Here is a 23,194-nt window from a genome sequence, read left to right as displayed (position 1 = left end):
ATCTGTAGGCATAGCATGTATTGATTACCATAAGGAAATAATATCAAGGGTCAACAAGTACTTGTAAGTGTGTTTGGCCAAAGGTATAAAACAACCATTATGCTCACCTGGACCATCTGTCCTTAAGAAAAATGACCCAATGTGAGTACTGATGGGCAGTGCTATCTGCCCTATATATAACTATATTATATGGAAATAAAAACCCCATTCATGTTTCCACTACCACCCGATCTCTTCCCTGGAACATTCTCCACCCGGAGGGTCTAGGGCAGCATGTAATATGTATTATATTTAACTTGCTCCCCAGGATCACAACAGGCCTGGGGACACCCAGAATTAGCTGGGACCAGTACAGATGCAGCAGAACAAAAGGGCGAGAAGGAACTATCCCAGACCCTCAAATAAGACCCCTTCCACATGCAGAAAATGCTCAATTTCAGAATGACGCCTTTAATTTACTATTGTAGTTCTCGGTGCAGAATTAACAACACCTACCAGGTAACTACAAAAATAAGAATAAGTTAAGTGGTAAGGCTGGCAGGGAAGCATCTTGTACCAGGTGCAATAGGCCATGTTGGAGGGTCTGCTAGTAATGATCCCTAATTAGCGACAGCCTGGAGCAGTAGATACATTATTTTTCATAAGTGACAATGTGAAAATAGGGGGGAGGGAGGGGGGTGTTAAGGAGCAGTTCCAAAGAAAAGGATTTATTACTAAAATACAATATATAGTCAGTACTTGTACGTCCTCCTTAACTGTTAATGTGCTAACTGATGAAAGGATACAGATGCAAAGGAACTAGACATGGCAGCACAGATAACAGTGTTGTCAATGAAAGGGTTAAGGGGACTCTCAGTAAGGTCAGTGTGCAAAGAATGTGATGAAACTGCATTATAACAAACACAGCAATTGTCTTAATCATATAAGAAAGCATATACAAGTTACGTTAAAGTCAAGCTATTCCCAATAAAGCTTTAAATTAATAAAAGAAAACCATAACAATTGGCACAGTTTACAAAATCAACAGTCCATAGCTATCATTTTAACACATGTAAATGGTTTCAGCCTTATTACGTAAATGGATAGAAAAAGAACAAACACAAAAGTATGAGAAATATAAAAAAGATGGCAAATGTGGTGCAAATATTTTTGCTGAGAAGATAGAGCAAAAAGACTTGTGGTGTATCGCTAAACCCGAGTTTGGGGAAACCCAAACAGAACAGATATCCTATGCTTCATCAGTTTGCAGCAAGCTTGGAGCACCCTCTTGTGATCGATTGTGGAACTACAAGACTACATATGCAAGATTAAAAGGGCTCATTCACACCCACCCGCTGTTAATGCATTTTTCAGCCACTAACTAATGTCTGTAAGCTGCTTTACAAATAGGAGGAATAGTTTATTTTGTCTCGTTTCCCCCACTGCATTCTAAAATTTTAACTCCAAGTATAAATGTGTCAAGACCTATTTCTCATGTTCTCCAGAGAGTTCATAAAAACAGAAAGAAAAAAAAATGATTGCTACTTTCCAGTATTAATGTAATACACACTAACATTTTCACTGAGAATTTCCCCCTAGTCACAATGAGGAGCACTGCTAAACAATTTAATGTTGAGGAGAATAACATGGACAGTGTCAGGAATGAAATGGGAATTTACTATATTTTCTCCAGGAATTCCAAGCCCCAAGCATTCCAGATAATAGATCCCATACTTATAATGGGTGACAAAGACTTGGTTCTATATATTGTAAACCATAGGTCAGGAGACTGACTAGAGGCTTTGGGATGCTCAGTTCTAGATCAGAGAAGAATTAGTGGTGTTCAATGAAAATATGGTAGACATCATTAAAGAACACTTATCGCAAGTTGTGTTCTCTTAGTTTTGTACTTGTTATGTATATGCATGTATTCTGATTACAGTTCTCCAATTGGATTCAAGGGGTTTGGCGATACAGTTCTTGCCAGGGACCTCTTCTTAGCAAGCATGGTCCGGCATATGCAAGGCTTCAGCTCTTTTTCACAGTATAGCTTGGGCCTCTAGAATTAATTGGGGATTTCGGAGCAGGGGTGGGGGAACCTCACTTCTGGGCCCCATAGCAACAGCACCCCTAATCATCATAGTTTATTAATAAGGCGCCACAGATTACACAGCACGGGACAGACAGTAATATATAGCATACAAAATAGAAATGGAAATAGAGCAAGTACATTAAAATCATACAAATTGAACTTGAACATAAACCAGGTACAAACAAGGTAGACGAAGGAGGTGCAAACAGAAGTTAGAGAGGGCCACCATATTTATGAGAACTTACAGTCTTTAGGAACAACGGTAGCTAATAGGAAGTGGAAGGTATTGGTTGCAGAGGGGACTTCCATAAGTGGCGATCAGCACAGCAAAAGCCTTGGAGGCAGGAGTGAGAGGTGGTTATAAGAGGGGAAGAGAGGCGTGGGCAGGAGGAGTCATGCAGGAGTGCATATAGTGACGAGGTCAGAGGAAGAGGTGCCGGTAAGGGCTTTGTAGGGAAGGGTGAGCAACTTGAATTGAATTCTGTAGGAAATGGAGAGGCAGTGTAGAGCTTTGCAGAGTGGTGCAGCAGGTGAGGATCAGCAGAAGAGGAAGATTAGTCTTGCCACAACATTGAGGACAGATTGCAGAGGGATAAGATAGTTGAAAGAAGGCAAGGTAGTCAAGGTGGCAGAAGATGAGAGAATGCATGGAGATTTTGGTGATTTCTTCAGTGAGAAATCGGTGTACTATGCAAATGTTTCGAAGGTGGAGGTAATAGGATTGCGTGAAGGACAAGATGTGTTGGGTAAAGTTGAGGACGGAGTTGATAATGCACCAAGGCACATGCATGGGAAACAGGTGAAAGTGTGATGTTATTCTCTATAAGAGAAATGAGGAGGGTAGTGACACTTGAAGGGGGAGAGATGATGAGCTGAGACATGAATTTGAGGTACCATTGGGTCAACCAGGTGGAGATAGCGGAGAGGCAGCTGGATACATTGGATAAAAAGGGATAAAGGTCAGGGGAGGAGAGGTATATTTAAGTGATGTCTGCATAGAGGTGGTAGTGACAATTTTGTATTTGAAGTAGGTGGGAAAGTTGTGAGCAGTGAGGGAAGAGGAGGAGGGTGGTGGGTGGCCCAAGGGCAAAGAAACTGAGTTGACAGTGGTGAATAAGTGACAGGGGTTGTTGGACTAGGTAAAAATTAAGAATCTAAAGTAGGTGTGTTTAGCAAGAGAGAGATGGCAGTAAGGAGGACAGGATAAATTTGTAGTACGTGAATTAGCATCAGAACGTGATTTCTAACATTGACATGAAGAGGAGCACTTTTGCTGTTGGGGAGCCTATTTGGAGCACGAGAGTTAGGATTTGGATCACCAGAGACGATGTGTGGTAGCGGGGGCTGCTTCATCCAGGGCTGTGGAGAGAGTAATGTTATAGAAAGAGACTGCAGCATTGGAGCAGAACAGGGTAGAAATAGTAGGAGTGGTTCAAGAGAGGCAGAGAAGAGGATAAAGTAAAGACCATTTAGGTGACGATGGTTAGCTGATTATGGTCAAAGAGGCAATAATGATTTAGAGAAGCTTTAGATGTTGCAGCGATAGTAGAACACAAGGTTCATCATGAAGGTTGGGAGAAGAAGCCCACCAGGTGAGGCCATAAAAGGAAATGAGTGTGAGGAGTTTGGAGGCGGCAGAGGTAACAGGGGTGTCAATAAGGACATTGAATTCCCCTAAAATAATAGTAGGTTGGTTGGTGTAGAGAAAGTGTGTTAGCCAGGTGGTACCCGGCTAACACCTGGTAAAATGTCTCCCAATTCATGTTACCAATGAACTGGGAGACACGTCCTGAGGGCCAATAGATGACAACGACAAGGAAGTCGAGTGGATTGAAGAGATGTTTGATAAGAACTTCAAAGGATGAGCAGAGGAGGGAAGGTTCAGGGGGGTGAAGGAGCAGCCACCTTGGCTGTCACCTGGTTGAGGAGTATTATAAATGGTTTTATCTTTTAAACTTCTGGTACTACTCTAGTGGGAGCGGCACATTAGTAAAATATGTTATATAAGCGGTAGTGCATCTTTCAATTCTTTCAAATTAGTTATAAAAAAGTAAAACCATTTATACTACTAGAATGATTCCATTAAAGCAGGAAGAGAAATTAAGTCATCAATTTCTTGACAGGCGTTACCTAAACATTGAACAATCAGATAATTATTATTCTGGGGACAGCAACAGTCGTTACGTAAGAAGCTCTGAGATTCTTTCCAGTGTAAAACCTTACTGGAACCCAAGATGTAGGTTCTGTCCTGACATTATAAATCTGCTGGAGCGGGCATTTGATGAAACAGCTCCGTTAGGCTGCTGCAGGAACCAATATCCCAATTTCCTCCGGAGAAAGCAATTCTTTCTCTGTTTTTTGTCCTTGTTTGAAGGGATTTTGAACAGAGCAGATAATCCTAACTTTGAACACACACTGCTGTGCTGGGAATACGATAGATGCCTTCACTTTCTTCTGATGCAGTCTGATTGGGAAGCGACAGGGGGAAAATGCCACCGGCTTATCTCTGCAGAGCAGCAACACAAAAGATGGTGGGAGGTTGGAACTGTGGGGAATAAATGTTGTTACTTGGTAACCTGACATAGGGAGACACTGTGACAGGAAACAGTCATACACTTGTATGGGTAAGCAGTATGTAGGTCAGTTCCTTCGCATACTTAACTTGAAACTTAATGCATAGAAATTGTACAGCAGTCATGCATTTCCAGTAACATCCAGTAGAACATTATTTAATGTTCAAAATCAGCATTATCTGCCTGCTGTTCAAAGTTTTACATGTAAAGTTTCTAAACTTTTTGTGCTACAGGGGATCAGTGTTTTCCATTGAATATTATGCAGAAGATGAAATCATCCCAATGCTGAGTTTCATTGACATTCAGAAAAGTCTGTGTGATACCAGCCTTAGGCATTTAACACATATTAAAGACACATGCTGAATAGTTGCACTGCAATTAATTACAGATGTTTGCTGTGCACCTACATATTATCAGCAACAGGCATGTATCATCTGCAAAGCATCCATGCAGCGTGTTTATTTCATACATGTACAGTTTAAAATAAGACTGGTCTTGCGAACATTAGCATACATCCCAACATTTACTGAGGTAAAACTGGGACACCATAACCCGGCCCTAATCTATATATACACCCCCATCCCACACAAGCCACACCCTAATCTGCACAACCACGCCCATTCCCCAAAAATCAGTAGTTAGGAGGGATGAGGTCGGTGACACCCACAGAGCTCCACTGAGTTCCGAAGTCCAGAGGGGAAATGGACCGAGCATGTGGGAGGCGCGCTCATCACCCAGCCCCCATAAACAGATACTTCCGATACCGCCGGACCTCATCTCCTCCACTCTTCCGGTGACTGAGCGTAGCTTCTGGTCTGCACCATAGAATATCGTTACATAAGACAAGGGAAGCATCGCTCCCCCGGCCAGTACCCGGGTGAGAGCAGACAAGGGAAGCATCGCTCCCCTGGCCAGTGCCAAGGGAAGCGATGCGCTAGGTCCCGGGAGGAAGCAGAATCTATGGGGTCATCATAAACGCCCACACAGCTGCCATGGAAGCTGCAAAAAAAACCAAAAAAAAACTCCTCTCCTTGCTTATCGGGACAAACTCTAAGTCAGGTGGGATAGCAGAACAGTCCACTGAAATCGGACTGTCCCGCTGGAATCGGGACAGTTGGGAGGTATGAGTCATTTTCACTAGAGATGCTCACTGATCCCCGTAGAGTGGTTTTGGTTTTGGATCTGGATTAGCTTTGTGTTTTGGTAAAACCGCCCTCATGTGTTGGTTTTGGACTTGGTTTTGGATTTGTATTTTTTTAGAAAAATTGCTAAAATATGCTAAAATCACATAATTTGGATCTTTTTTGGATCCCACATTATTATTACCCTCAATAACACTAATTTCAAGTCATTTGCAGTCAATTGTGACCACCTCACAGGTCACAATATTGTTTTAATACACTTTCAAACAAAGATTGCAGCAGTTCTTGCCAGTGATAAGAAAAAGATCATTGTCATGCCTGGGCATAAGACCAATAAATCCACCTCTTGTGTGTGGAATTATTATTACCCAAATCCTGACAACAGTTGTCTAGCCACAGTCAGTAGAGGTAGAGACTTTAACCATGTTGGAACCTCATCCATGTTACGCCATTTGAAGCGAGTTCATGGAAAGCTTTTGTGAAAATCAGAAACTTATGCTAAAAAATAACAACAAGCAGTCCAGCATCAACTACCTTCCTTCTCTCAGCTAAGTCCCAGCACCTGCAATCTACACCCCCAACACCTTCATCATCAATATCCTCACAAGTGATGGGAGATAGTCATGCATCCAAGTTGCTAAGGCTAGATGACTCCTCCACTAACCATGATTCCTCTGAAGAATTATTGAGCGTTAGTCCCACTGCTGCTACTGCTGGGGGTGGATCTTCAACCGGAACTGGGCAAACTAAAGATTATATGACTATGACAGCCCACTGGTTCGGTGGTTCACCTTCACCAGCAGGAACAGCAGCAGCATGTACCCAAGTACGTCACATTTTTCTGAGGCAGGCAACTCTGTGTATCATCTGCTTCACTAAGAGGCATATTATTGTTATTGTATATATATTATTATTAGTGTCAGTAGTGTTATCGAGGATAAGGTCACCTCTAAAAAAGAGATGGGTTTGCAAAGAGCATCTAAAGATTTGAAGGCTGTGGGAAAGTCTGATTGACCGTGGTAGGGAATTCCATAAGTGGGGAGCAGCACTGGAGAAGTCTTGAAGGCGGGAGTGAGAGGTGCTTATCAGACACGAGACAAGGCACAGGTCAGAGATAATACCGCTGACAACCTGTTTTAAAAATTAAGGGATGTCATTGCAACATGGCTTATCCTGCTTACTCTCCTGAGGATATGTGATTTCTGATAACGCCACCAATTTTGTTAGAGCATTACAGGGAATTTCATCACATTTCCTATTTTGCTCACACAATCAACTTGGTGGTACAGAACTTTTTAATAAATTACAATGACATGCAGGAGATGCTGTCTGTGTCCCGAAAACTTTAGGGTCATTTTCGGGATTGTGCAACAGCATTTAGGAGAATGCAGCAGCTGCAAGAAGGCTAGAATTTGAGGGGGAATGTACTTTAGTCCAGCAAAGTAGTCACCTGTGAAGAGAGTGCAGACACGGTTAGCTTAAGTCAAGTGATTGCCTTAATTATACTTTTTGAAAAGCAGCTAGAAAAACTGAAGGACGAAATTAAACTAAACAAATCCGCTAACTATATTGTAATTGTAGATTAAGTACTTAATTAGCTTCGCCAGGATAAAAGAGCTATCAACATCTTGTAATGACGTCTCCTCCTTCAGTTTCTTGTTCAACTGCTTCTAGGAAAAAACTTCAGATACTTACATTTTGGCAACTGTGCTTGATCCTAGGTTTAAGGGCTATGTCTTCTCTTTCTTTCCAACTTACCCAGATCTCAAAGAGATGCATTGAGCTGCTGGTCAGAAAGCTGAAGTACATGGTGGTACATGACACAATGACGTTTCCTCCTTCAGGTTCTCTGGAAATTGCTGCTAGGAAAAACTTCGCTTTCCCAAGACACCCAGTGTTGATGCAGATGAGTCTGCACAACATTTTGACATTTGGTCTGGTCTAAAAGAATTGCCCAAAAATCGTGACAGCTCTTCCGTAAAATGAACTACAAATTCCATGAGGAAAGCCATTACCGGCAAGTACATCAAAGTACACAGACTTCTGTGATGGTGGATTCCAGCGGGGATGAATTAGTATTGTTTAAGATGTACACAATGATGAGGGTGAATATGATGACAGTGTAGATTGCAGGTGCTGAAATTTAGCTAAGAGAAGGGAGCTACCTAATGCTGGTATGCCTGGTAATATTTTGGGTAGAATGGCATTTTGCCAGTTTAATGTTATTCTACAGTAAACTTTCACCATTTTTTTTCTTTAAAAAGGTACAAGCTTTGTATTTAAATTTTTGTTTTTCTAACTTAAAACCACTATGCACTTGAACGTAGGCTTTAGCACATGAGGTAGAGGGATTAGTATCATTATGACTGAGACTGGAGAGGGACAATAACAATGTCACCCCTCCTGTTCCTGTATGAGTTATGGCACAGTAGAATGTCACTGGAGACTTTTAAGAACACTGACAGCCCTATTATTACAATTTCTGTTTCAGCACTGAACCCTGCCAACCCTCCTGATTCTGAGTGAGCTATGGTACAGTAAAATGTAACTGCAGATTTAGCCCAAGACAGTCAGCCCTATAATTTCTATTTCAGCAATGACTCTTAGCAATGGAGCACTCCTCTTTGTGTGTTACCTATATAACACAGTAGAATTTGCCTGCAAATTCAGAAGAAAAGCCTGCTAGCCCTCCTTTTGTATTTCAGCAATGACTCTTAGCAATTGAGCACTCCTCTTTGTGTGCTACCTATATAACACAGTAGAATTTGCCTGCAAATTCAGAAGACAAGCCTGCTAGCCCTCCTATTTGTATTTCAGCAATGACTCTTATCAATGTAGCACTCCTCTTTGTGTGTTACCTATATAACACAGTAGAATTTGACTGCAGAATTACACCTCGGATCTCCTAAGTTCGGGTGTGTTCCGTTCCCGAGGATCCAAGCCTGAGCATCTCTTGTTTTCACACTATCCTCAGCCATTTATCAAGATCTCCCCTACTAGGGCTCAAATGTGTCCCACTTTTCCCAGGACAGGCCACGTTTTTGTAACTATACACATTTTAAATAAATTCAGTTCTGGACAACCCACCCCCCCTCCATTCACCGAATGTTGCAAATAGTGGGGTCTCTCCCCCTCTCGCAGAGACCCTAAGTTATCTAGAGTCATTTGTCTTTACTACATTAGGGATGAGGTAGAAGCATTGATTTACCAATTGTGAGTTATCAGTATCAGTAAAAGTAACTGAATTTGTCACCAAAAAGTCAACAAGGCGTTACCTTTATAAAATTACCAAAAATCACGTCGCAAGACGGGTGTCCTGGTTTTCTGGTTCAAAAATGTAGATTCACTCACAAGGAAAACCGATGCTTCTGCCGGCACCTCCTCTCCGAAACACTAGGGGGATCAGTATCACCGTACCGATGTAACGAGCCCGATGACTGATATACCGCGCTCTTAGAAGCCACGCTAAGGGAGGTGCTGTATAATTCAATCACAAATGAGAAACATGTTAGTGAGGTAAGTAATAATGATATCACAGCCACATACAAACGGAGTCACCAAATACAAAAGACGCCATTAACACGTCTTGGTCCTCCGCGGTGAGTGGATATGGATCTCTGCGTCATATTGGCTACTGATTGTCATGTGATTGTTCCTACTATCAGCCTTGTATGTGATTTGTAGTCTTGGTCGTATCGTTTTTGCACAGTAATGCATAAATGATGCATTACTCTAGGCAAATTCAGGACACCACCTCATTTTCACACTGTCTCAGGAATATTGTTATGCATTTAATACAACATATTTAGGGCAGAGAATGATGTGAATGACAAATATTCTCTGTACAGCACTGCAGAATTGGTGGCGCTATATAAATAAGAGGTTATGATGTTGATATAATTAATTGCATTTGTGAGCAAATTCTGGATGCCAGTTGGTGAGGCGATTCCTGGATGAGGCACAGAGCTACCAAAATATGATAAAAAATTCCAGTGTCATTTTATAGCTGAACAGGTTGATGGCTCAGTAAGAGCAGACCTTGGAGCATTACATACACTGTCATGACTGAACATGGTTATAATTAAGTACTGTTTTCCAGTATTACACATCCATGTAAGGTGTTATATCTGTGTGACACCCCTAAAATTGTACCATCTCCACTATTTAACTCAACTAGTTTCTGCACTGTTTGCCTACTCTGTGCTTTAGAAATAGTACCCTCATTCTACCCAACTGCACCCCACTGCCAATACAAACATCTACTCCTCCGCAAGCATAGTCCTATAAATCTACACACATTCGGTTCCTCTTTTGCTGTCAGATCAGATTTGTTGATTTTAATGCCTTGTTAGACTAATTTATGGCAATCAAAACATAAGGGCGGGTAATATGTGGACACATGCCATTACATTGCTAAATGCAATTCTGCATAAGTGGGGACGGAGATGGATGGACACAGTTTGGTATCTTTTCCTTGTGTGCCAAGGCAGGTATTGACACTTCTGGGTAGTGGTCAGGCTTAGGGAGTTCCTAATAAGCAAACTCTTGTTAACTATTTCTATTTCATCAATTCTGTTCATGTGATTTAGAAAGAAGAGTATATGGCTTTTTGGTGGCAGAACACATGGAATGAGATGCCACAACCGTAGGCTTGCACAATATAAGTGACATCACGATTGTATTATCAATGGCTAGTAGCCCATTTAATTCTCACCATAACAGATTTCTGCTTTAGGCTCAAAGGATTTCATTTGTAATTAATTTTACTGAAGCATCTCTGCTCGTTAGCAGAACGTTTGCAGGAAATGTTCAGAATTTTAGTGAGGTTTTCACTCATCCTTAATAAATCTTTTATATTTTACTTCTACCAGTTTCCGTAATAATGATTTTGTTGTGATATGCTGTTCTGTTACTTTACAGTATTTTAGACTTAGTGGCCCCATGCGGGAGACGGAGATTTTATCCAAGTCACTGATCCGCTACTCAGTAATAGACAGCAATTGCTTGTTGCCCAGCTGAAATATAAATGTGCCAAGCACAGCTATAAGTGTGGCTCACATAACTTCGAAACAGAACACAGTGCATCTGACATAGCTTGCTCAGGCTATAAAAGCCATTCCTTTTGAGTGTCTTCCACTTATTATGATAAACTGGCCACCAAATGCTGATATTGTGGGTCTATCTGGTGTGGGACAGCATACCAGTGACCAATTTATAATACAGAGAGCATTCTAATGACTGATGTACACTGCAGAAATAATTTTGTTGCCTAATATACAATACATAGATTATTCCAGTTACTATTATACACAACAGGACATATTAGTAATCAATATACAGTACACAGAGTATTCTATTTACCAATATACTGTTATGGCCACCAGTGCGTCATAAACTTGTAGAACTAGCGGAAGAGGCCTTCACCTATAGCAGTCGACTTTCCCGTAAAGACTGGTTATGCTCACAGGTACTCAGATCCCCCCAGGTCTTACACTCAGTTTATGGTCATACAGGGGCACACAGAAACGGGAGGTAAAACACGGAGTAGGGACAGGCCAGAGGTCTGCGGACTAGACAGAGATGATAATGTCCGACTGACAGAGCACAAACGGGTGCATCAGGTACAAACAGGATCAGGGCCACAGGCAAAGGTACAGAGTCCTGGTACAGGCAGAAGGTCAGGGCTGCAGGCAAAGGCTCAGAGTCCGGGTACAGGCAGAAGGTGAGTGTCACGGTTGGCTTACAGGAAATTGATCCTTAGCCTCTGCTGAACATGGATAAGCCCACCCACGGGCGCGGAGTCTAACAGACAGGTTGTTTTCACCAGGAACCCCCGCAAGGAGGTATGGTCTTAGCTGCACCAAGCCTGCAGGTTGCGGTCCCATGAGTGAGTGTACAGCAGAACGATGTGGGGGAGCCAGGTGAAGTGGATGGAGACGATGGAGTCCACAGATGAGTGGTATAAATACAGGCACAACAATAATATAGGCTGATGGTGAGCAGCCAATGAGTCACTAGGAGAATAGGTGCTCTGTGGTATACAACGAGAGGACAGAGGCAGCAATAGTTCAACACAGCCAGAGGCTGAAGGTTGACTGGAGTGGTGGAGGTAACTCGTAGTACCAGCTGATGAGTCCCAGCTGAAATAGCAGCTCTGAACGGCAGTGATAAGAGAACTGGACCTGTCATAGTAGAGTACACTGGAGATGGTAATAGAGGTACTGGAACAGCGATAGTTCAAAACGGCTGCAGGCTGAGAGCAAACTGGAGTTGTGGAGGTAACTCGTAGTAGCAGCTGATGAGTCACAGAGAGATTAGCGGTTCTGAGCAGTAGCGATGAGAGAACTAAAGCTGTCACGATTAAGTACTCTGGAGATGGTAATAGAGGTACTGGAGCAGTGATAGTTCAACACGGCCAGAGACTGAGAGCAGACTGGAGTAGCGGAGGTAACCCATGATAGCAGCTGAGGAGTCACAGGTGTAATAGCGGCTCTGAGTGGTAGCGATAAGAGAACCGGAGCTGTCACGATGAAGTACACTGGAGATGGTAAGAGAGGTACTGGAACAGCGATGGTTTAGCACAGCCCACGAACTGAGAGCAGACTGGAATACAGGCAAACCACAAGGAGAACAGGAACCAGAACCACAGGCTTCAGGAAGTGAGCTTGAAGAACAGGCATCAGACAGTGATCAGACAGAGGTGAGTCCAGAAGGTTTAAATAGTACTCCAGAAATGCTTAGCCAATTAAAAAGAGGGAGGAGGTTCTGAAGTGCAATAGGCTTGCACCTGCACAGATCTGAATATAGCTGAATGAATGAACTGGAGAATGTCTGATGCTGGGACATGGCAGTTTCCAGATGAATGGACTGCAGGTAACGAGACAGGTACTATCTGTGGGACCGGAGCTTTACAGTCAGGGCCGCAGGCAAAGGCTCAGAGTCCGGGTACAGGCAGAAGGTCAGGGCCACAGGCAAAGGTATAGAGTGAGGGTACAGGCAGAAGGTCAGGACAACAAGCAATGACTCGAAATCCAGGAACAGGCAGTAGGCAGAGGTCATACACAGAAAAGCAATCCAAGGTTAATCACCAACACAGCACAGAAGCAGGTAGCAAACCGGAACAGAACGCTATAACTGGCAGTGAGGCTCAGTCCTTACTGACTTAAATAGTACTAGTGGCCAATGAGCATGCAGTGTGCCCAGGTGCATAATCAGCCAGGTGGCTGCAATAATAGTAAATCTAATCAGCCATGGTGGTTGAGTCTATACAGACCTGCGCTCACGTGCCCAGCTGTTTGACAGCTGGCCGGGCGCTGCAGCAGGTTGCCTCAAGCGCCCCGGTAGTTTCCTAGGCAACCGGGACGAGGGAGCCAGAAGTGACATTCCGGTCGTCATGCAGACGGTTGGGACGCCAGCAACAGGAAGCAGAGAGTCGCGGCGGCGCCCGCGGCCGCCGCGGCTGCTAACATGTACAATGCATTCTAATGACCTCTGTGTGATACAGAAAGAATTTTAGTGAGCGTTATGCAATGGGTGTGGTATGGCATATCGATGCTCATAAGAACGACAAGACTCATCCCAACGTGACTATTCCGAAGGAGCTGGTTCCCGACCCTGCCCGATGACGACTCCTCTTCACTCCGACAGCAGCCAATGACGATGAAGCAAGAAGGCGGCTTCAGCTGATGACGTCATTGAGCATGCCAACGGCATTATCGCTGTTGTTAAGGGGGTGAGGTAAGTATGCACCCATGAACAATGTATTTTAGAAAGGATTATACATTGTACATGGGTGCATACTTACCTCACCCCCTTAACAACAGCGATAATGCCGTCGGCATGCTCAATGATGTCGGCATGCTCAATGCTCAATGACGAGGAGTCGTCATCGGGCAGGGTCGGGTACCAGCTCCTTCGGAATAGTCACTTCGGGGTGAGCCTTCTGCTGAGTACCACCATTATACAATACAAGGAGCATGCTATTGACCCATAAACAATACAAATAGCCAGGGCCGCCATCAGGGGGGTATGGGGGGTACTGTTGTACCGGGCCTGGGCTCACCAGGGGGCCCAGTACAAGAGCCAACACATACTTACCTGGGGGCCCGCTGTCTTGCAGTCCGCTGGTCTCCGCTACTCTGTCTTCAGCCTGACACCGTGACAGCCAGGCACCAGAATGCGATCGCAGGGGTGGAGGAATCATTCCCCCTGCGATCATGTGATCTGTCACAGGCAGATCACATGATCGCAGGGGGAATGATTCCTCCACCCCTGGGCCCGTACTGGGCCCCATGATTTCTGAAGGCGGCCCTGCAAATAGCATTCTAGTTACCGCTATACAATACTGTAGAGTCTGTCATATTGATCACTATATAAAGCACAATCCATATTAGTGACAAATATGCAGACCCTATGCTGAAGTTGACTAGACAATACAGGCCCCAAATGTCAGGTGGCTATATGATACAGCCCCAAATTCACTGCAATGCAGACTCCGAATCTCTGGTGGCGATATGATGCAAAAGCAAATCTCTGATGGCGATACGATGCAGACTATGAATATCTGGTGGTGATACGTTGCAGACTCCAAATCTCTGGTGGCTATACGATGGAGACTGCGAATCTCTGGTGGCTATACGATGGAGACTGCGAATCTCTGGTGGCGATACGATGCAAAACCAGAATCTATGGTGAGGATATGATGCAGACTGTAAATCTCTGGTGGCGATACAATGCAGACTGTGAATCTCTGGTGGCGATGCGATTCAGACTCCAAATATCTGGTGGCGATACGATGCATACTCCAAACCTCGGGTGGCTATACGATGCAGACTACGAATCTGGTGAAGTGTTGGTGGAGATACATTGTATGCTCAGGTCAGACTCCAAATCAGAGATTCTGAATCTGCATTGTATCACCTCCAGAAATTCATAGACTTCATTGTATCACCACCAGATATTCAGAGTTTCAAATTACAGAGTCCAGGTCATGTGCAGTGTACACTTTCATAGTTAAAACATAATTCCCAACATTCCGAATTGAAAATCAGAACAATTAGGCTATGCCCCCAATCTGCACATACATTGCCTTATCCAATTTTTATGAAACCACAGGTCTTTTTTATAGACAACACCATTCTCACCACCAGAAATCGGGACTATAGAGGGTATGTTCAATGCAGTGCTGCTTTCTCTTGTGCATGTATAATGTACTACTGCATACTAAGCTGTGATGCCATAGCATGTTTTTTAAACAATTTGTTCATCTTTGAAGCTGCGATAAACACTGAAACAAGCAGCAATATTGGTCCAACTTATGTATATGCCAACCCGTGTAAGGCATTATTGTATTGCCCTGCAGAATATGCTGGCACTTTATGCGTAACAGTTAGTAAGACAAAAGTCAGAAAGGCTTTAGATTAGATGGATGAAGGATGGGTTGGACATTTCATGCTCATTTGTTAGAATTTAGATATATACATGTGTTTAATGAATACTACTAAACATCACAAAACGAATCTGCAGGTCAAAGATCTGACATGTTCTCCCATATGGTTTGTTCCATCATTTCTCCCAAAAAAAAGGGAGAAGGGAACCAGCGTGGAAAATGTAGAAGCAGATGGGAGACTTTCCTTAACAAATTAAATTAGGCTTGGTCTTTGTGATATAAATGACATTGACAGGAAACAACTCCTTTCATTAAACTCACACTTCAATGAGATTGTTCTCAGCCTAAACTTGCAGTTGACTTGTTCTGTAGTGGATTCAACACTGCATTCATTCATACAAAAGGGATGTCTAAATGTATATTAACAAAGATTTGCAAAATGCTCTAAATAGCTTTGTCCTTGTTTAATACTGAGAAGAACATTATATAGCGCCACTAATTCCTCTGCGCTGTACAGAGAACTCACATCAGTCCCTACTCCATTGGAGCTTACAGTCTAAATTCCTTACCATACAAATGCACAGACCAAGAGAGACTAAGGTCCATTTAATAGCAGCCAATTAAGTCATAAATGCTTTATTTCTTAGAAGTATCTGTTTTCCAAACATTTGTTAGTTTCTGCATCTCTCATTATGAACAATGTCTGACAGTGATTCACATAGGCAAGCACATTATTTCTGAGATGGGATTCCAGGAGGTAGCCCTTGTTCAAATAAAGTGTTTGAAGTGTTCTGTGCAAGCTTTGTGGTTTCATTCCAGTGGTTGCAAGCACAGAGCAGCAGCAGCTATTTGTATAGCTCAACTAATTCTGCAACGATGTACAGAGACCGCACTCACATCAGTCCCTGCCCCATTGGAGCTTACAGTCTAAGTTCTAAATCCTAACATACACACACAGACAGAGAGAGAATAAGGTCAATTAACCTACTGGTATGTTTTTTGGAGTGTGAAAGGAAACCAGAGCACCTGGAGGAAACCCACACAAAAACGGGGAGAACATACAAACTCCACACAGATAAGGCCATGGTCGGGAATTGAACTCATGACCCCAGTGCTGTGAGAGGCAGAAGTGCTAACCACTAAGTAGCCAATGTCCCCCCATATCGCATATGAGAGGGGAGCTCAAGAGCTAATCTTACAAACAGACTCATTGAATTCATAAAATGCCCCTGGCTCCAGTGATATCACTGGTTCCTAGTGAATTTATAAGCTGCTTTCTCATGATTATTGGTTCAGCCCAAAAAATGACTGCTTCCATTGTGGATTATTGACTCTTAAACTTTAAACCAAGAACATGCTTTTTAGATGTAGAAGAAGTACATGCACCTTCTTATGCCGGTGATAAAATCAAACAAACTTAATTGCCTTTATTACAGCACTATATACAGTATGTTTGACACAATGCTTCAGGAAAACTTTGTACTTGTTGCATTGATTTTCTGGTTTAGTCTCTCCACACAATGACTTTTAACTATACTTGCCTACTTTTTCATCCTGTCTTCCAGGAGGTCCAGGGGCAGATGAGCGTTTGGGGGCGGGGCTCAGAGAATCATGTCACCAAGCCCTGCCCCCTCCACAGACATCATTATTTTGCCCTATACTGCCAGGGGTGGGGCCATGATAAGGCAAGAATTGCATCACTAAGCTCCGCCCATTCTTTTTTTAAAACTGGCCTAGATCCAGGAGGCTGCCCTGCTCTCCTGGGACAGGGAGTCCGGGAGGACTCCCAGAAATTCGGGAGTCTCCCAGACATTCTGGGAGAGTAGGCAACTTTGCTTTTAGCCATTGTATTTTATAATACTGTTTATTCCAAAAATGTCAACACAATCATCATTTTCACTAGTGAGCCACCTAATGTAATGACCCAGCACAACTATCACCCAGGAAGTTATGAGTCTCCTGTGATAAATTACTAAAATTTAAAAAGTCACTGAAAAATTGGAAAACTATTATTGGAAGGCCATCATATGCATGTCTGCAGATTCATGGCAAGAGCTGAGTATATTTAAGTGTATTTCAACCAAACTCCTTTAATAGATGCTCATAATCAGTTGAAACTTTTAAAATGTGTATGGCATGCTTTCTATAGGTTTATTTTCCTTACATATGGCATCATTAATTAGTAATCAGCTTGTTGCTTTGCAAAGCACTTCTAAAATAAAAAGAAAAACATTTTGGGGCATCCATAACATGCCATTGTTATATGTAATTTTTCTAGGATTCTTCCTGAAGCCCAAAAAAGAATCTCCACATTCCATTTTTAGAGGGACTTTGTATGGACACATTTTAAGTACTTTCTCATCTCTCCAGTGTCACCTCTTAATAATAACCCCAATTTCCTCTTTGGCGACCAACACAAAAAAAAGGGAGAAAATCGCCTTCATAGATAGGTAGCCGATTAATAAACCTGCCAAGTATTTATGAGCTGTTAGGTGATAAAAGAAAAAGGCAGCAGTAGATGAGGTCATAAGGAAATCAGTAGTAGGATTGTGGGGTGTTGCTAGAGGTAAGAAAGGCGTATGTGTCAGTTAAAATACAGCGGGATGCAGTGGAGAACATCATTTCTCATAATCACATACAAGTACACCGATTTCTCAGTAGCAACAGCAATGGCATCAGCACTATGCTATGAGGAAACAAGAAGAACACCATTATACTAATTTAAATACATACAGCATCCTCGTTTCAATATGAAATGATGCAAGATGTCATCATACACTTTTGTAACAAATTGTCTCAAATAGAATCAGGGTGAAAATTGCAATTGTGTTAACATGTAGATCATATACACAACTATAAATATCTATAGTGCGAGAAATTGGCAGGCATAGCTCCAGGGATTGTTACGTGGTAGTGAAAGAGTGTTCTTTTACTTGTAGCCAGGCCCGGCGCTCCCATTAGGCAAGGTTAGGCACTTGCCTAGGGCGCCGGGCTCTGGAGGGCGCCTGGAGGGCGCCACAGAATACTAAAAGACTTTAGCATTCAGATGCACGGGTTGGGGGGGAAGAGGCTATTTTGTCACCACCGCCGCCTCTCTGCTCCGTCTCCTCCCCTCCACTTACTAGTGTCAGTGAGTGGAGATTTTTGCGGGGGGGGGGCGCTGCTTTTTTAAAAATGCCTAGGGCGCCATGGACCCTAGCACCGGCCCTGCTTGTAGCATTAGGTAATATCGGACAGAGGGCCCCTGGATTCTAGGGGGATAAGGGAATAGCCCATCAACTGTCATCCTTATCAATAAAAGGATTTATGTACTGTACATGCGTGTATATTTACATCCATATATGTTTGAGATTGTACAATAGCTATATATAGATATAAATATATAAATATATATATATATATATATATATATATATATATATATATATGTACATGTGTATATATATATATATATATATATATATATATATATATATATATATGTACATGTATAGATATATGAATAAAAAGTCTTTACATGTGATGCTTACCGAACACATTCTGTAATATTATGAAATATTTCAGTCATTTTGACACTTCTCCATCTTTATAACATTAAGAAGAGGCAAACATGGTTTGCTTGTTTGTTTTGGCAGGTACCATTTAATAATGAATATAATACTAGAGGTAATATTTAGAGGTATTTTAAAGAATAGCAAGCCTATAGAATCAGGTATACCGAAAACCCAATGCGCATCTATTCAATATAATTCTAGTCTTGCACTATTTTTGTTGAATAAAGTGTTTTTGTAACCACATGTTCTACACATATTTAATTTATTCTTTTATTGATTTTGTTTTTAATACCTTCATTGAGAAATTCTGTGGCCATGCAAAGGCACTGAGTTTCACATAGAGCTTATATTATGATCATTGAACAGCATGATAAATAGCACTTAGTCATCTCACTACTCCCTGGATAGGATGTGGGCCGATCACATGGCACTCACATTAAATCTTGGGACTCCCCCTTCAGCTAGATACATCCTGCCGCTGCCATGCCTCCCCGCTAATCATGACAAATATTACGCCAACAGTTTTCTATCTTCTTTAAATGAGTTTGATGGGTGGAGGTTGCACATTTAGTGGGGGTGGTCCTTGTATAGCATGTGGCCATGGATTTTTTTAAGCCGTGCAAAACCTCTTGATTTTTACACATCCTCAAACGTGATAAGGTGTTAGGCAGTACTTTCACTAGGAACACTTTATTTGGTATGTATGTTTATAGACACATTAATACCATTGTATTAAACACATTACAAATGTCCACTTACTTCTAATACTTATTTAAAGGATGGTTCCACTTAAAATTTGGTTTTGACTTTTGAGTAGAATTAGGTAATGTAAATAAAATAAGAAAAACGTTTAGCTCCATTCCCGGGTTTACCACGGCTTGGGATCGAGATCTAGGTGACCTGATTCAGGAGACAGACTGGCCAGCTATCTTCGATGCCAAACATGCATGTTCCACCAGGGTCTCTGTTGCAGAAACCCACTATGAAGTTCTAACCAGATGGTACAAGTGTCCTGTCCAATTGACAAATCTATCAGACTCTTGCTGGAGATGCCAGTACTCCTCTGCATATCTGGTGGTACTGTGCAGCACTTCGCCTCTTCTGGACCCAGGTTGTAGAGATATCTACCAAGATATTAGGATACAAAGTGCCAGATAATCCTTCTTTTTGGCTCCTGAACAAAACTAACTTGCTAATTTCTTGCTTCAAAAAATCTTTACTGAAACATCTCATTTCGGCAGCTAAGGCAGTGATACCGATCCATTGGAGATCATCTACCTCCCCATCCCTCCAGGACTGGTTGCAGAGACTGGAATTTTACAGAGCTAATACTCTCAATGGCTGATAAGTTTATAGATTACTATAGCACCTGGTACCTCTGGCTCGAACTCCAGGACTCAGAAAGGTTTGTCTCCCTCGCCAATTCAGCTCCCAACCTCCCATGCAGCTCTCTCAGCCCCGCATTCACTCTCATTCTTTGCGCAAGAGATCAGGACCCCCTGAATGATGTTAGTCAATCTCTGTCCTTACCATGATACAACCTCCCCTACCCCTCTCTCAGTTTCTCCCTCTTCCCTGTTTCCTTTGTAACCCACCAATGCTCAGGCGGTATCATTCTTTTCTCCCTTTCCCTTTCTTTCTTCCACTTGGCATCAGAAATCGCTTTTGATTGTTTTATTAAGGCATGATGCACTTATTTTGGTGGTTTAACCAACATTGTCTATGTTTGAGTATTCAACTGTTAATACTGCCATTAAAATTGAATAAATAAAAATTGCATAAAAAAACAGGTAAAAATGACTTCACTCTGGTTCGATGAGTCCCCCAATGGTTGTAACGGTCCAAGCAGGAGATCCTCTCTCCTGTCCTATTCCTTTGAGCTTCCCATTGGGATAGGACTTAGCCCATCTACAAATTTATAAAACACCAGCCAAAGGAGAAGTGAGAATCTACTGCTTTGACCATTACAACCATCGGGAGCAGATTTAAGTACAATTTACCTAGCTCTGCCCAAACCCAAAATTGTTATGCTTGGAGGCATAAATAATACTACAATGAGTAGTATTTTAGGAAAAGAATGGAATAAATTAAGGAGATGGTCCAAAACTAGTAATATCTAGTGATGATATTGCTTTTGCCTTCATGCGCTTTGCAATCTGATACCTCAGTTCCATAAATGATAATGCAAAGCATCCTTATTGAGGCACTAGGTTTAAATATTGTTGATATTACGTTTCTTCCCCACCAACAGTGGTTGCTTATGTTATGTTGCAAGTACACATTATTAAGAGTGTTATCTCATGGTTGGAGGGTGTTAACAAATTCATTTTTTACGGGTCATTCATATTTAGCATGTCTAAATAAGTGTTCTGCTCCATTTTATTCTTAATGCACCTGATGATGGGTGTTCGTTAGCCCATGTTTAATAAACAAGGGCTGATGGCCTTAAACATATTGGCATGTCACCACTTATGTTATTTTGTTTAGCTATTTGGACCAGGGGTGTACAATGGAGGCCAAAAAACTCAATTAGGACAGGGCAAAGGGCCGCAAACTTGAAAATTTGTTTTTTTTCCCCCTATGTGCAATGTATCTAGGCAAGAGTGATGGAAATCTAGAATCCAGCTACAAAACTTGGGTTGAAAGCTTCCCCACAAAAATGGGAGTGTGGTTTATGTAAATATACATTCATTAGTGCTAATTAGCTGACTCTAGAAAAGGTAAGGCAACTCACCACTCCAGAGTTTGTAGGTCACCTTCATCGTTATCATCATCAACATTTATTTGTATAGCGCCAGCATATTCTGTAGCGCTTTCAATTGGGAACAAACATCAATAAAACAATATTGGGTAACACAGACAGAGAGCAAAGAGGGCCTTGCTCGCAAGCTTACAATCTATTGGACAGTGGGAGTTTGATACATGAGGTTAAGTGTACATACTGCATATTGGTCTTGCCAGATTGCAAAAGTAAAAAGTGATTAGTGGGCTATATGATCCAGTCATCCAGCAATGTTGGTCAGTGGGTCAGAGAGTTGTTGTCTTGTGTGAACTGTATACAGGGTGAAAATGTACCCTAGTGAAATTAAAAGGAATTTTATTAGCTAGCCTGAAAAGGTTTTCAGAGAACGCTATAAAGTTTGAAGACTAGAGAAAAGTTTAATTGTGCCAGAAAAGGCATTCCACAAAGTGGGTGTAGCCAGAAAAAAAGTCATGCAACCGGGAATGGGAGCAGGTAATGAGTGTGGATGAGAGATGCATAGAGTAGAGAGATATTGTGAGACAAGTGAAGAGATGTTGGTGCAGTTTTGTTGATGACCTTGTATGTGAGAAGTATTTACATTTGATTTGGTAATAAACAGACAACTAATGTAGAGAATAAAAGCATCTTAGCAGTTTAAGAACGATTTGCAATGAAAATTAATCTAGCTGCTGCATGCAAAATAGATTGTAAGGGTGAGAGTTTGATTCGCAATACCAATACGGATGGTATTGAAATAATCAATACGGGAGATGATCGTCTTCCTGAGAGGACCACCATATCCAGTCAGAATCAAGTCCCATGTACATGCAGTGCCCGAGTATGTATTCCTAACAGGAATTCAGCGATCTGCAGACTCCCTCTCACACGTTGACCAACTATTCCTTAGCCAGCACAAGAAAGGAAGGGCACATATCAGAGGTGTCATTCCTGGCAACTCAAGAGTGATGGTAAGAATGAGCTGGGCTACAAGGAGATCTACAAAATTTGCACATGTTACAAAAAAACAGAATGTTCTAAACTCCTGATTTAGGCAAAGCAAGAGGCTGGGTGTCCTATTTAATATTACATATATTCTGAGCTGCAGTCCTATGTTGAATTCCTGTTACCTAGTCTAAAATATAAATATATTAAAATCAAATATGCTACCTAGTACCGTATGCATTCAGTTACATGTATACAAAACTATGCAATATACTTATTTATAGTAGTGGTTATTTTATCCATTTCATGCATGAGTTCTAATGATGTCACAATTTAGGAATTGTAATCCTAAATCTCCTTATAACCGTTTAAACTCACAATAAGTGACTCAGAGCTCTAGCAATGCATGCTCATCTAATGGGAAAATGTACTCATTTCATAAAATCTTTACTGTTCCCTTGTTAGACATAAAATAATTGATGTATTCTTCAGAAAATACATCTCCAAGGGTGTTGTAAGTCACAAGAAGACATTCAAGACTTGTTAAAAGTCTCCTTACAATAAGATTTCTATACCTTTTAATGGACAGTAAGTGAAGTAAGACACAAAAGGCAGAAGACCCCCACTCCACTTTGTCTTTTACTGCACTTCAGTTCTTCTTGTCTCGCCCTACAGCCATTGTATTGAAGCACTGGGGGTCAGATAGTATTGTATCCAATGCTTTGATGGGCAGAATAGGATGGGATTTACACCCTTGGTTACCAATGTTACCTACATTGCT

Source organism: Mixophyes fleayi, chromosome 6 (assembly GCF_038048845.1).
Source record: "Mixophyes fleayi isolate aMixFle1 chromosome 6, aMixFle1.hap1, whole genome shotgun sequence".
NCBI classification, from domain to species: Eukaryota; Metazoa; Chordata; class Amphibia; order Anura; family Limnodynastidae; genus Mixophyes; species Mixophyes fleayi.
This window is presented reverse-complemented; position numbering follows the sequence as displayed.